At 47.9% G+C, this 14,662-nt stretch overlaps 1 protein-coding gene across 1 annotated transcript in view; it reads left to right on the top strand.

Annotated features, from left to right (window-relative positions):
- Positions 1-1,200: 1,200 nt before the first annotated feature.
- Positions 1,201-14,662, top strand: part of CMKLR1 (chemerin chemokine-like receptor 1) — a 53,363-nt gene continuing 39,901 nt past the window's right edge. The window contains exon 1 of the mRNA XM_033220760.1: positions 1,201-1,490. The gene's annotated coding sequence lies outside the window, so the exon portion shown is untranslated. The remainder of the gene's footprint in view (positions 1,491-14,662) is intronic.

Consider the following 14,662-nt stretch of genomic DNA (forward strand, 5'->3'; position numbering starts at 1 on the left):
CCTTTCTTTCTTCTCCTCCCTTCCCCTCTCTTCCCCTCCCCTGCCCTTCCCTTTTCTTTTCCTTTCTAAAAATATTATTTTAGGCAGTCGTAGGCAGTCTTGGCTTTGGAATCAGACAGAGTCAGATCCAGCCATGGCTCCGTCAGCATGAGCTGGGTGCCTTGGACAAAACAACTTCTGCTCTGTGGCTCCAGCATCCTCATGTGTAGAATGGGCAAGTGATGCCTCCCTGATGTTGATGGTGGTTCACACGGCTTACTCCACGGAAGCACTTGGCACAGGGGCCCACAGTGGGCACTTCTGTTATTTCTTCAGTCTGGGGCCAAGGGTGGGCCTTGGAGCCAGACAACACAGTTGGAATCCCAGCTCTGTCAACTGCTGGTGGTGTGGTCTTGGGCAAGTGACTTAATCTCTCTGTGCCCCAGTTTCCTTATTGGTAAGACTGGGGTAGTAATAATTCCTGCTATCTAGGGTTGCTGTGAAGTGTAAGTACACATCGCCTAGCACCCTGCCTGGCTCTCAGTTGTTTTGATTATTCCACTAACGATGGTGACCACACAGTTGATGAACCAGCACTTAGTGCCTGGCTAGGGCAGGGAACAAATACAGTTATTTCCCTACAGAGTTCCTGGTGCAAGGAGTTCTTGGTGCAAGGAGAGAGACATCTTAACAGGCAAGGACAGCACTGCATCAGTGAGGTGATGGGGTGACCCTGAGGGGCAGAGCAGCCCCTGAGGGTTGGGGAAGGCTTCCCTGGGAGGTGATCGTCAGTCTGAGACCTGAAGAGGCAGTAGGAGACCATCGGGCCACGAATTAGGGCAGGAATAGCATCCAGGTGGGAGGAACAGCGTTGCAAAGGCCCAGGGTGAGAGGCAGCCAGTCTCTCGGTCAGCGTGGAGCTGGAGCCCCTCACCGGGAGCAGAGGCGCTTGCACTTCCCCCAGCAGCTGGGGGTCGCATGTGCTCCGGTTTGCGCTCAGTAGGCTCGGCTTCCCAGCTGCAAGAGGCTGCCTGAGGGGCGGGTTGTCCCCAGCGGGGCCCCGCCGCCACCCACGAGCCCAGTCCCCGGCTGGTAGGGGCACCCTCCCGTCGCAGCCCCTTCTCCACGCAGCTAGCCGCCCCCGCCCTCGGTCAGCCCAGTTTCCTGCCCCTCCCTCCTGCTCTCCTCCCTCCAGCTGTTTCTCTGGCTGTGTTCTGTCCCAGTCCCATTCAGGGAAGCAGCCCGGCGGCCAGGAGGTAGCTCAGCACAGAGCGCGCTCCCTTGGAAGCCTCCGGGTGATAGGGGTGCTCCAGCCGCAGCGCTCTGGGGGTTCGGAGGGGGATCTTGAGTGAACAAATGAATGAACTGCTTTCTGGGCAAACAGCCACAGCCAGAGGAACCTGTGATTTGGAGAAAGAAGCCAGGGTGTGCAAGTCTCCCCAACAGCCTCCAGTGGCCTGCAGTCACAGGGAACTCTCAGGAAGACCTTCCGGGCAGAGACCAGAGGGAAGGTATCTTCGCACACTTGCCTTGGGTGTCTTCTGAGAGGGGCCAGGGAAGGGGAATGAATACTAACAAGAGAAAAGTTTGTTTCCTTTTATAATTTCATATTTGTCAAAAGGAAGAGTTTTGTTATTATCTTCAGATGTCAAAAGTAATGCATGCTCATTGTTTAAAGAAATAGCAAGGACACACATCTTAAATATATGAATGTGCATTTCCACATCTAATTTGATAACCTGCTTAACCACAGATTGTGAACTTTCTTCCATATCACCTATATTCTTCCAATATGCATTTTTCATGGCTGCATAGAAAGGATATCTTAAGATTATTTGACTTTTCCCTAATAGACTTGCTTCTCCTTTTTTTTTTTCCTATTAGAACACTTTATTTAGTATGACATCTTTGTGTGTGTGTCTTATGAATACCTTTTAGAAACTGCTAGATTTAAGGTTTGCCTATTTTTGAGACTTTTTTGAACTTTTGGTCACACTGTATCCTGGAAGGCTGTGACAGCTTGACCTCTCTATGATGTTATACCAGGGCACAGTATTCTCATGTCCTAAACCCACCTTGTTGCTACCCATCCCTTAAAACTTCCCTGATGTGAAGTTGAGAATAATATCTAGATGCTTCAATAGGCATTTCATTTATTAGTGTTGATTCTCTTTTATAAACTTATTTTCCACATTTCTAGTGTGACTCTCCTGCTCAAGTCTGTTCCCATTTTTTTCCTCCTCTGGGGGCATGTTTATCTTTTTCTTATTGATATCTAAGGGTTCTTTGTATATGAAGGACACAAACCTTTTGCCAGCACTCTCTGTTGGAAATATTCCACTCCCTCCTCTGTTTTCAGAATAGCTCATTTTAAATGGGCAGGCCAGCTTTGGCAAAATTATAAACAAACAACACACTACAATATCAGGGAACTACTACTTGGTATAAACCCAATCACTCAGACTTGTGCGGTTCAGAGATGCCAGATCACTGGTCTGAGGTCATACACCTGAACGTCCAGGTTCTGAGTCTTTCTTCTTCTATTAGGGAAAGCCCTCAACTTCCCTTTTGCATCCCTACCTCCTTCTCAAGACCAATCTTCTCTGTGGTTCTTGCCGTCTCTCCTGCCTCTTCCAAACTGGTTTGAAGGAAAGAATCCTCTAAATGCCTTGGCTGCTGAGGTGAGTGTGACTGGGTAATTCAGGTGCAGGAGGAGGCAGCTTGGCCTTTGCTTTAATCTAAACCAGTGACCCTCAAATGATGATTGTCAGACACTTGGGAAGTCCACAGGAGAGTTATCTCTTGATGCACAGGGGCCTTCTTTGGACTCCCCCAAAACTTCAGGGAATATATAACCTTAACTTTGGGCAAGTCATGCCCTTCTCTGGCTTGACTTGTTCTGAGAAGTCCCCTACCCACACTGGGTCAGGGCTTGTCTGCTAGGCTCTCCCAGGGCCTGTCTCTCCCTTATCACGGCTCCTACCACACCATGTTCTAATGACCAGTCATCTGGTCTGTCTCTCTGGGAGGCTCCTAGAGGCCAGATCTGGGATATTACTTTTTTTTCTGCATCCTCAGTCCCCTGCACAAGAGCTAGCATATATTAGGGTCATTGAATAGTGTCCATTGAATAAATAAAGTAACCAGGTCTCAGTTTCACCGTCTGTAAAATGGGGTGGAGGAAGCTGGACTGAAGTCTTATCTCTTAGATGTTTACCTAATAACTCCTCTCAGTTTGCAAACCACTTTCTTGAGATGATTTTATCAAATCCTCACCATGGCCATATGATGAAGGTACTATTAACATGCTCATTTTATAGATTAGGAAACTGAAGCCTAAAGAGTTCTGATGCTAGACCTCCTCACAAGAGGGAATACAACGTTGTGCAAGAAGGGGCAGCTTGGTCTTAGGCAAGGTACTCCCACTCTCTGGCCACAATAATATCATCTGTAAATAAGGATGATATTATTTGATATTGTCATCATTCCGGGGGTGGGCTTGAATTGGTCTGCCACTGGCCAACTGAGTGACACGGAATCAGTTATTCCTTATCTTTGTGCCTGAGTTTCCTCATCTATAAAATGGGAATATGATCAGTAACTGCCTCATAAGATTATTCTAAAGAGTAAATGAGAACATACATGTAAGCAGAGGATTTGTTGTAAAATAAGGTCTCTATAAACATGAGCTGTTGTTCTGATGATCATTTCTATTCCACTCTGCCTGTCTATACCTGTGACACTCATCTGAGTCAAATGGAAATTATTATTGATTTCTTTAGTGGATTATTAATGCTGTTATTCCCACTGATGTACAAGAAAACCAAAAGCCTATTTCATTCTCTTTGATCTACACCACACAGGTGCAGTCATTACCACCAGTTGTGAGGCTATGAAGTAGACTCAGAGCTTCTCAAAGTGCAATCTCTAGACCACCTGCATTAGAATAATCGCAAGTGTTTCTTTTTCTTTCTTCGTTTCTTTTTTTCAAGATGGAGTCTCGCTCTGCCACCCAGGCTGGAGTACAGTGGTGAAATCTCGGCTCACTGCAAGCTCCACCTCCTGGGTTCTCACCATTCTCCTGCTTCAGCCTCCCAAGTAGCTGGGACTACAGGCGTCCACCACCACGCCTGGCTAATTTTTTGTATTTTTAGTAGAGATGGGGTTTCACCGTGTTAGCCAGGATGGTCTTGATCTCCTGACCTCGTGATCCGCCCGCCTCGGCCTCCCAGAGTGCTGGGATTACAGGCATGAGCCACCACGCCCAGCCAATTGCAAGTGTTTCTTAAAGCTTCAGTTAGGAAATCAGAATCTCTGTGGATGAGACTTCAGTGTCTGCATGTTGAACCAGCACCCCAGGTCATTCGGATGCACCCCAAAACTTGAGAACCACCAATCTAGAGTGCTTAAAAGTCTTTGCTTTTTGCCCTTTGTTCACACTGAGGTCTTGGGTTCTTTGCTGCACAATGAGGTTTCTTTTTTCCTTTCTAAGCAAATATTCATGTACTTCTGTGAATCCACATGTTCTGTGTCAGCAGCTGAGGCCAGAAGGTTTGGCAGAGAAGAAGCGAAACTTTGTCTTATAGTACCACAGAAAGTCAGATCGTGTTAGCAATCCCCCAGCATGGGGGCTTTGAAATTATTTTCAGTTGCAGAATCCTTTCCACAAATGAAAGTCTTATGGGGAAGTGCAATTTGAAAACAGATAAAAGCGGTGTTATTCTCGTTGAAACAGAAGTGGAAGACTCCAGGCTGCCACTAAATCTCACTCTTGTTGCTGAAGGGCCTCTAAGAATCTTTGTGGCTCCGTAGAGCAGGCAGGAAACTGCAACTCCTCTGCTCCAAGGAGTTAAGAGACCAAAGTTTTAGACATCTGTTGGGCTTACTGTGTAACCTTGGCAAGGCACTCTCACTCTCCGCCCACAATAATTTCATCTGTAAATAAGGAGGTCGAATGGAGTATCAGCTAGGGTAGTAGCTGCAGTAACAAATAGGCCCCCAAAGGCATAAGGGCTGAAGCAAAACAGCTTTATTATAAGGCAGGTATTTCTGAATGGAGGGTGATCCTCTTCTTCATGTTACTTCAGTGACTCATCTGGTGGTCCCACTCTCTCCTCGGATATCCTCATTGTCTGCAGTCAGGTGCAGAAGACAAAAGAAAGTATGGAAGTGGCATATTTGCTTATCTGCTTTGGCCTGGAAGCAGCAGACATCACTTCCACTCACACATGAGAACTATCATGTGGCCAATCTAATTGCAAAGGAGGCCAGGACATAGAGTTACAAGGATATGAGGTTCTTGGCAAAGGTTCTTTCCCAGCCACAGTCGTGCATTGTGGACAGGGAGAATGAATTTTTGTGGACAGCTACCTGTCTCTGTCACAAATGTGGTGACCTCTTGGGTTGCTTTCATTCTTCCATTCTAAGTCTACATTTTCACTAGTCAATCTTAGTTAACATGCTGATGTTGGACTCACAACATCATCTGTCCTCAAGGCAATTCCCATCAAATATACTAAGTACATTTCCAGGCTCCAGGCCCCTAAACATGGATTTTTCTGAAACATAGGCAACTGCCATTCTCTTTCCCTTCTGGAAAAAGGAAATAAGAATAATGATTTGATAGAGCATGTTGCAGGTTATTAAGTCAAAGGTATTTATATTCATGATCTACTTGAATCTCCCTACAAGCCTACATGGAAAGGCCTCAGGACTATCATCCCCATTTTATAGGTGAATACAATGAGGCTCAGAGAGGTAAAGGGACTTGCCTAAGGTCACACAGCTCATAGCAAAAGAATAGTATTTGAACTAAAAACATCTTATTCCTGTCCTAGGGCCCCACTGCACATTTCAATGGTGGTGTGCATGTTTGTGTACATGGTGTGGTTAGAGTCGGGATTTTCCTTGAGCTGGGCTCCCCCAGGGCTGGGCATGAGGGAAGTGAAAACTCAGGAATCATGTTCAAACTCCCCAGAATGGGCCAAGGCTGCTGACTGTAAGGCAGCTGGGTGGTTGTCCTAGGTCTTGGGGTGCAGAAGTACAGTGTGACCAAGTATTACAGTCACTGGCTGTGTAAAAGAGAAGGGACAGTGCATGAGGGTATTGTGTGGTCCATGGAAGACACTGAAGCTTCAACTGGGCTGGCCACATAGTGGGTGCTTGGGAGCAATTTCCTGTGTGAATAAATTCATGTGGGAGTAACAGCTGCAGCACTGTGAGAAAATGAGATGAATCAGACCTGCTTCCTGTCTTTGAGGCCCTCAGGGGAGGAGAAACACACTTGTAACATATACTTTTATTCATTCACTCAACAAACATTTATTAGCATCTACTACACGTCTGGCTCTCCACAGGGCAAGAACAATGGAAAGACACGATTCCTATCCTTGTGAAACCCATTTGAGAGATGAGGAAAGTGAGACCCTGATTGGTTCCATGACATTCCCAAGATCATTTGGCCAGATTAGGACTTGAAACACCTGGTTTCCAGCCCAGGACTTTTTCCATACCCGCTGCTGAAGAGGTGGCCCTAGGCCAGGACTGACATGCAGTGAAGAGCCTCTGTTATTGGCAGCCACTTTGTGCTGCTGCTGGCCTCAGGACATGCTGGTTTCAGACAATAGCAGGAAACCAGCTATTTCTTTTTAGAACCTCTAGATTTTTGCAGCAATGGACACAGGTATGATGGAAAAAAAAGTAGAAATCCTCGCACTGTCAGATGGAATCAAGACACAGTAATTCTACCTGGTGCTATCAAAGAAAGAAATGTTGATGTTTGGGTGGCGTTGGCTGGCAGCACACTAGTGATGATAGATCCCAGATCCAAGTGCTCCAGGGTTGAGAACCCAGCTCTGAACTTTAACCTCCTGAGCCCCTCAGCTTCCTCACTCATAAGTGGGGCATGCTATGAATGCCTGCTTGGCAGGGTTATGGTGAGATTAAATGAGTCCATATCTATCAAGCACTGAGTACAGCACGTGGTCAGTTCGATGAAGGCATTTCTATTTTTATTTTTGGGACAGTGAGCTTCGAAATTGGTCTTTGCACATCTGGGCGTCTGGTGCCTTGTGATCTTGGGTTCCCAGACTGGAAATGTCATTTGGGCCAGTCTCTTCTCTCCATGTCTGGCCCCAGGGAGAAGTCTTGGGCTCTGCTGGTAGAGAGTGCCTTGGGTCTCGCTGTCTCCACCATAGACAGTCTCTGGCATTGTTGGAAGTACCAGTGGCTGACTCAGCAGGGAGGTCAGCTGCTATCCAGGCAGAATGTCGGAATCGGTTCTGCTTTCTTGGGGTATAGGACTTGGGTCCCCAGATTCCAGCTCTGGGTTCCTGCTGAGGGTAGCTCTTGTGCAAGCAGGTGGGTGGGTGGGGAGATGGGTACAAAAAACAACAGTGAGCACACTTGGTTTTTCCTCCTGGAAATCAGGGGTCAGAGAAACAGGAAGTCAATGGGGAGAGGGTGTGGTGTAGTGAGAGGAGGGCAGGGCCTGTGGTCAGGCAGATGTGAGTTCTCATCCTGGGTTCTCAACCTGTTGATTTAATTTTAATTTTTTATTTTTTGAGACAAAATCTCATTCTGTCACCCAGGCTGGAGTGTAGTGACATGATCACAGCTCACTGCAGCCTTGACCTCCTGGGCTTAAGTAATCCTTCCACCTCCTGAGTAGGTGGGACTATAGGCATGCACTACCATGCCTGGCTGATTTTTGTATTTTTTGTAGAGATCGGATGTATTAGTTGGGTTCTCTTAGAGGGTCCTCTTAGGGTTCTCTCTCTACATATATAAAGGGGAGTTTACCAAGTATTAATTTACATGATCACAAGGTCCCACAATAGGCCATCTGCAAGGAGAGTCAGTCTGAGTCCCAAAACTGGAGAACTTGGAATCTGATGTTCAAGGGCAAGAAGCATCCAGCATGGGAGAAAGACGCAGGCTGGGAGGCTAGGCCTGTCTCTCCTTTTCAGGTTTTTCTATCTGCTTTATATTCTCTGGAAGCTAATTAGATTGTGCCCACTGGATTAAGGATGGATCTGCCTTCCCCGGCCCACTGACTCAAATGTTAATCTCTTTTGGCAACACCCACACGGACACATGCAGGATTAATACTTATTATCTTTTAATCCAATCAAGTTGACACTCAGTATTCACCATCACAAAGGGTCTCACCACGTTGCCCAAGCTGGTATCGAACTCCTGGACTCAAGTGATTCACCTGCCTTGGCCTCCCAAAGTGCTAGGATTGCAAGTGTGAGCCACCTCACCTGGCCACCTGTTGTTTTTGTGAGCACGTGCAAGTCACATACATGTAACCTCTTTAGGCCTCAGTTTCCTCTTGTCCAGGGTTGTTGAGAGAGCGTCTGCTATGTTCTTTGGCCTGGAGTAAGTGCTCAATAAATGACTTGGGGTGGGGAATAAAGGCAGGGGATGCTCAAATGCCCATCCTTTGTTACCTGAATTGGTTTGAACAGTTATCAGAATCTATGAACTCCTGAGTGTTAGATGAAGTAAGAGTTCAGGTAGCAAGTGTATACGTTTCCTGTTACTGCTGTAACAATAACCATAAACCGAGTGGCTTAAAACAACACAAACCTGTTATGTTATTATTCTGGAGGTCAGAAGTCCCAAATGGGTTTCACTGGGCTAAAATCAAGGATTGCGTCTCTTCTGGAGGCCATAGGGGAGAATCTGTTTGCCCTCCTTTTCCAGCTTCTAGAGGCTGCCACATTCCTTGACTCGTGGTCCCCTTCCCCAGCCTTCAAAGCCAGCAACTGCAGGTTGAATCTTTGTCACATCAAATCACTTTGGCCCCGCTGCCTCCCTGTCTCATTTTTTTTTTTTTTTTTTTTTGAGACGGAGTCTCGCTCTGTCGCCCAGACTGGAGTGCAGTGGCCAGATCTCAGCTCACTGCAAGCTCCACCTCCCAGGTTCACGCCATTCTCCTGCCTCAGCCTCCCGAGTAGCTGGGACTACAGGCGCCCGCCACCTCGCCCGGCTAATTTTTTTTTTTTTGTATTTTTTAGTAGAGACGGGGTTTCACCATGTTAGCCAGGATGGTCTCGATCTCCTGACCTCGTGATCCGCCCGTCTCGGCCTCCCAAAGTGCTGGGATTACAGGCTCTGTCTCATTTTTAAAGACCCTGGGCTCACCTGGGTAATCCAGCATAATCCCCCCATCTTAAGATTCTTAATGACATCTGCAAAATGTCAAAGTATCTTTTGCCATGTAGGATAACATATTTACAGTTCTGGGGATTAGGATGTGGACATCTTTAGGGATCTGTTATTCTGTCTACCAGTGACATTGGTCTGCATCTGATTGTTTCTTGAATTTGGAATTTGGATATTGGGAGTTCAGGTGGCCATCTATTGACAGTTGGTTCAGCAGAGTATTGACCAGTTAGAATGGATGCAAGTGTTCGCAACCAGTGAGGCTTTACCAGGGAGTATTCAGTGATTATTAGGACCAACCCAGGAACCAGGCTTTGGCATCGTTTAGACTGCGTTCAAGTCCCTGCACTTATGAACCTGCTGACTCTGAGTGAGGGGGTTCGCCCATCTGTGAAATGGGGATGGCAGCATGTAGTACATAGGGTAGTTGTTAGAATGGAAGTTAAGTGCCTGGCAGCTGGTAGGAGGCTCAGCATGAATGAATGATCCCCCAGCAGTTTAACTTCCCAGCTTGAGTCTCTCCATCCCAGATACTGGTGACTTCTAGTTATGAGAACCTTTCTGTCTCTGCCCCATGCTAGAGAGACATGCTTATCTGGCTCATGGGCTGCAAGGAGCACGAGGGCTCCTTCTCTTCCCCCCATAAGAAAGAAGGTTCGTTTTTGAGGATGTGGATGTTAACTAGGAGGGGAGAAAGTGCCAGCTGTCCAGCCAGGCTTGTGTTTGACCTGGAAGGTTCTTGGGATATGAATTGGCTTGAGGGATGGATTATCTTTGTCCCCTAGGCTGCAAGAGCCTGCAGCCCCCAGTCAGCTGTTCTACTATCAGTAGGGCTCAGTGTCTCCCATTTCTACCTCTTTCTGCTTCCAGTCCTGCTACCAACTGCTCTACTTTCTTTCCAAGTTACTGTTTATATGCCCCAAGAGGGGCTACCTCATGGGTTCATTTAATCCTTCCAGGGTCCCCACTGGATGCCTGCTGGGGTTCTCTCTGATGGTGGATGAATTCCCTCTGAATCTGGAACTTGAATTTCTAGAAGGCCTCACAAGAATAATGAATTGACATTGAATTGAATTGGCATTGACCTTGACATGACCTAGTCCAGGGATGGAAGTCCACATGCCTCACCATGTGCTGTGGCAGACATCACACATCAGTCATGACTTTTCCTCTAGTTGAGCCCAGATGTCTTTGTTGTTTATCTTTGTGGATCAAGCCATCCCCAAATTTAGTGGCTTGAACTGATTTATTCATTTATAATTATGCAACTTAGTAGAGTTCTGCAGGGACAGTGCATCCCTGCTCCATATAGTATTGGCTGTATTACTCATGGGCTGCATTCAGCTGGGAGCTTGACTGAGGCTGGGATATATAAGATGATCTCACATCCCAGAACTTGTGTGCTCGCTCTCGCTCTCTCTCTCTCTCTCTCTCTTCTCTCTCTCTCTGTAGCCCATCTCTCTAGCAGAACTGCTTGGATTTTTCTACCAGGAGGCTCAGGGCTCTGCAGCAGTGATAGCAGAAGCTGCTGGCATTGAGAGATCTAGGCTGGGACTAGCACAGCATCACTTCTACCACTTTCTGTTGGTCACAGCAACTCACCATGCCAGTGCAGATTCAAGGGGAGGAGAAATAAAGTCCACTTCTTGATGGGAGGAGTGACATGTGAGTATTGGGGCAGGGTGGGATGTTAGAGTCTGTCTTTAAAGACAATCTACCATCTTCATCTTAAAACAACGAATGACAGTGGCCATCTGGAGATAATCATTTGTCATCCTAAGTTAGTCTACACTCCTATTCTTCAGATGGGAAAACTGAAACTCAGAAAGGATTTGTCTAAAGGAGCCTCTGTTCACTTCACAAGCATTTACTGAGCACCAACTGTGTGCTAGGAGCATGGGATACAGGGAGCTCCCCATTGAGTGGGAGACAGGTGAGTAAACAGAGTGGAGGCCCATCTAGCCAGAAGGTTGACTTTAATGTCAGTGCTTGGGGCAAATTTTGCTCACAGGTTGCAGTCACCCATGATGATTCAATTCATCATCCATTCAGAACAGTAAGTGACTACTGGGCCATTTTTACTGAGTGCTTATTGATAAATACCTTCCCATTTATGCCTGCTTGATACATTTAGTGTGCAAAGTACTGCAGGAGTGGAGTGGAGGTAGCTTTCACTGGGGAAGCCAGGAAATAGTGCTTCGAGAAGGAAGCATGTATTCGAGCTGGGTTCAAAGGGTGAGTTGGCCTTGAGTTGCCTATAGGAGCAGTTGGCTAGACATGAGAGAGATTTTAGGCAGGGAGAGCTGCATGAACACAGATCCAGAGACTTGATGACTGCAGGGAGTCTGGCACAGTGGGCAGGAAGCAGGGACGGCAGGAGGAGGTCGGAATGCTCCTCAGGGCCTTGAAGGCCCTGCCCAATTTTCCAGGTGGTCCACATTGTGCTTCATTTCATGGGAACAGCATCCTGCTGTCTCCAACCCTGGCCTTCTCCAAACTCAGTTGATTAAATTTGAACATTTGGGCAATGGAAGATTCCAGACAACCCGAAGCTAATTAAGTTTGAAATTCCAGTGGGCATGCTGGTTTCTGGCTTTATCTCATGGGTTGTCTGGCCCACAACCAGCTTGGAGAAGAGAATCTTTCTCTCCACTGGTGACTTCCTTGATTGAATGGTGGATCCTCCTTCCACTACTCCCAGGACTTGCTGATGGACCTAGGCATAGAGGCTGGGAGGAAACGAGGTGTTTCCTTCAGGTTTAATGCTAAAGGAGAGTTGATTTAAGATGGCACCTTTGGGTTGCCCAAGGCAATTTGGTGATGTCTTTACTGGAGAAAGGCAGACTTGGCCACCAGCTGCAGCAGCCAGACCGGTCCAGGCTGGGCACTAAAGGGTCCCCTGGCCTCCTAGCTGTGGGGAGGTACGGCTGACTGACGTCAAGAACAGGTCTTCAGGGAGTGCAGGCAATTTGCAGTCTCTTTTATGACAGACTCAACTCACAGGGGGCCTCTTCAACTGTCAGCGATTTAGGTCATGAAGAAAAAGGGTTTCCTTGAGTCAGAAGGGATGGCCACCGGGTGGATAGAGGCAGCTGCTCTGCTTTCTCACAGACCTCTTTTGAAACCCATTTCAGCCGCGTGCTGGCTGGGAGGCCTCAGAAGGGTTGCTTAACTGCTCTGAGCCTCAGTTTCCTCAACTTTACGAAGAGGATCATAAAAGGGCTTTCCTCACTGGGGTGTTGTGGGGCTTACACGAGATCACATGTGGCCCGGAGTTGGGGCCTCAGTGTCAGGGGCTGGCCTGGTGGGGAAGGGATGAGGGAGACCAACACTCCTGAACCATGAAAGGCTAAGAAATGCTCGTTGTAGGCAATGCCAAAGTCCTGGTTTCATTCCAAGCTTTTCCCTTTGGACTTCCTGCCTTGGCTAAAAGACATGGTATGGACTGGGTGGAGACCTTGACTTGCTGGCCTCACTTCTCCTGGGGGCAGCTGGCCCTGTCTGGCCTAAACAGGCCTTTCTTTTACTGTTTTTCCCTCTCCTCCCATGAAAAGTCTCAGATGTGAAGGAAATCAGGAAATTAGAAACATGACTCTGGGGAGAGGAGAGAACTGCTGTGAGCAGCCTGTGAGGCCAGCTGGTGGGGAGACACCCTCCCCTCCCCATCACAGGGTTTCTGACCTCCACGTCCTGGAAGGCTGGCCTCTGATCCACACTTTCTCAGCCCCGTCCCATCCCGTCCGGTGTTTCACATTTTCCTGGGGCCCAGGAAGCCCACTGCACCTCCTCATTCTTCCTTCCAAGAGCCTTTTGTGTTGGTTCCACCGCCTGAAGGGACAGGTAGCCTTCACCCGTGGAGTTCAGGCTGGGCTGCTGCCCAGTCCTGCTTCCCTCCTCTGAGACTGTCCTCTGGGACCAGTCCTACCTCTTGGCTGATCACAACAGGCTGTTTATAAGCCAAGCACCCACCCGCTGGCTTCACAGACACTCATCAGATGTGTGGGAGGTGGGAAAAACAGTCCTGTTTTATAGCCAGGGAAACGGAGACCTAGAGAGATGACATGTGTTCACTCACTCCTTCGTTCTCTAATTCACAACACCTCTCTCTCTTTTAAGAGACAGGGTCTCACTCTGTTGCCCAGGCTGGAGTGCAGTGGTGCAATCATAGCTCACTGTAGCCTTGAACTCCCAGGCTCAAGCCATCCTCGTGCTTCAGCCTCCCAAGTTAGCTAGGGCTACAAGCATGTGCCATCATGCCCAGATAATTTTTAAAATGTTTTATAGAGATAGGGTCTCACCATGTTGCTCAGGCTGGTCTCAAACTCCTGGCTTCAACTGATCCTCCTGCCTTGGCCTCCAAAAGTGAAGGAGTTATAGGCATGAGCCACCGTGCCCGGCCTCCGGACATCTTTATTAGCCAATCCCCTTCTCTGTCTTTGAAAGGCACCCACCCTCTAGCAGCTATAGCTCTTTGTTCTTTGATGAGTTCTATCGTGTTACAGTTCCACGTTAGGAGTTACACCTGAGTTCAAATCCTGAGTCCCTTGATTACCAGCTGGGTGATCTTGGATCAGTTTCTCTCTCTCTCTCTCCTCTCTCTCTCTCTCTCTCTCTCTCTCTCTCTCTCTCTCTCTCTCAGCCTCAGTTTTTTCACTATAAATTAGAGTTGATGACAGGATCTGCCATAAGCTGTGTGGTGAGGATTAAATCAGCGAATCCGTGAAAAAACACATAGCAGTAGGACCAGTGCTTGGTAGAGCCCTTGTAAAAGAAGGATGCTGAAGACTTCCTTGCACTTAAAATAAGGCAGGGTGCATGCGAGGTCATTGGGAAGTACTTTCTGAAATGCGATTGAATTCTGCAATCACCTCCTCTGCTCTAGCCCCCAGTCCCTTAGCAGCCAGCTTTCCCTGTCCTTGATGAGGCTCAGAGACTGAGGCTCAAAGACATCAGCTGAGTGTCCAAGGCCACGTCGCCCAGGCTGCCCCTGTTCTCCAGCCCCTTCTCCAGAGTCCATGAATTCTTCTCCCCTGTGATTTCCAGGCCTTTCCCCCCTTCCTCTGCTGCAGACCCCTTCTATACTGATTATGGCCTTGATGATGGGACTGTCTCTTCATCTTCCATGGCTTGACTCATCAGTGTCATGGCCCATTGCCTCAGAAGCCTATTCTCATCCAGATGGCCGGTTGGAAACCAAAGCAATAAACTCATTCACACTGAGGTGTTTGCAACGGATGGTAGCTTGCCGGAGTGGAAGGTTTGCGAGCAGGGTGCCTTCAGCCAGCAGAGAGTGCTCAGGATGGGGGACATTCAGATGCTGCAGACATAAGCACAGGGAAGGGGCAGCTTTTGGTTGGGGATCTTCCCAGAGACAAGCAAGCCACAGCCTCCTCTGCTGCAAGGACCTGAGGACAGAAAACTACTGAGTCAATTTCATAGGAGAAATTTGTAGTTCCAACTTCCTCGCACCTCCACTGGAGCCTCTCTGTTCCTCCCTTTTCTTGTAGACAGA

This window comes from Trachypithecus francoisi, unplaced genomic scaffold (genome assembly GCF_009764315.1).
Source record: "Trachypithecus francoisi isolate TF-2019V2 unplaced genomic scaffold, Tfra_2.0 Lachesis_group11, whole genome shotgun sequence".
Classification (NCBI taxonomy): Eukaryota; Metazoa; Chordata; class Mammalia; order Primates; family Cercopithecidae; genus Trachypithecus; species Trachypithecus francoisi.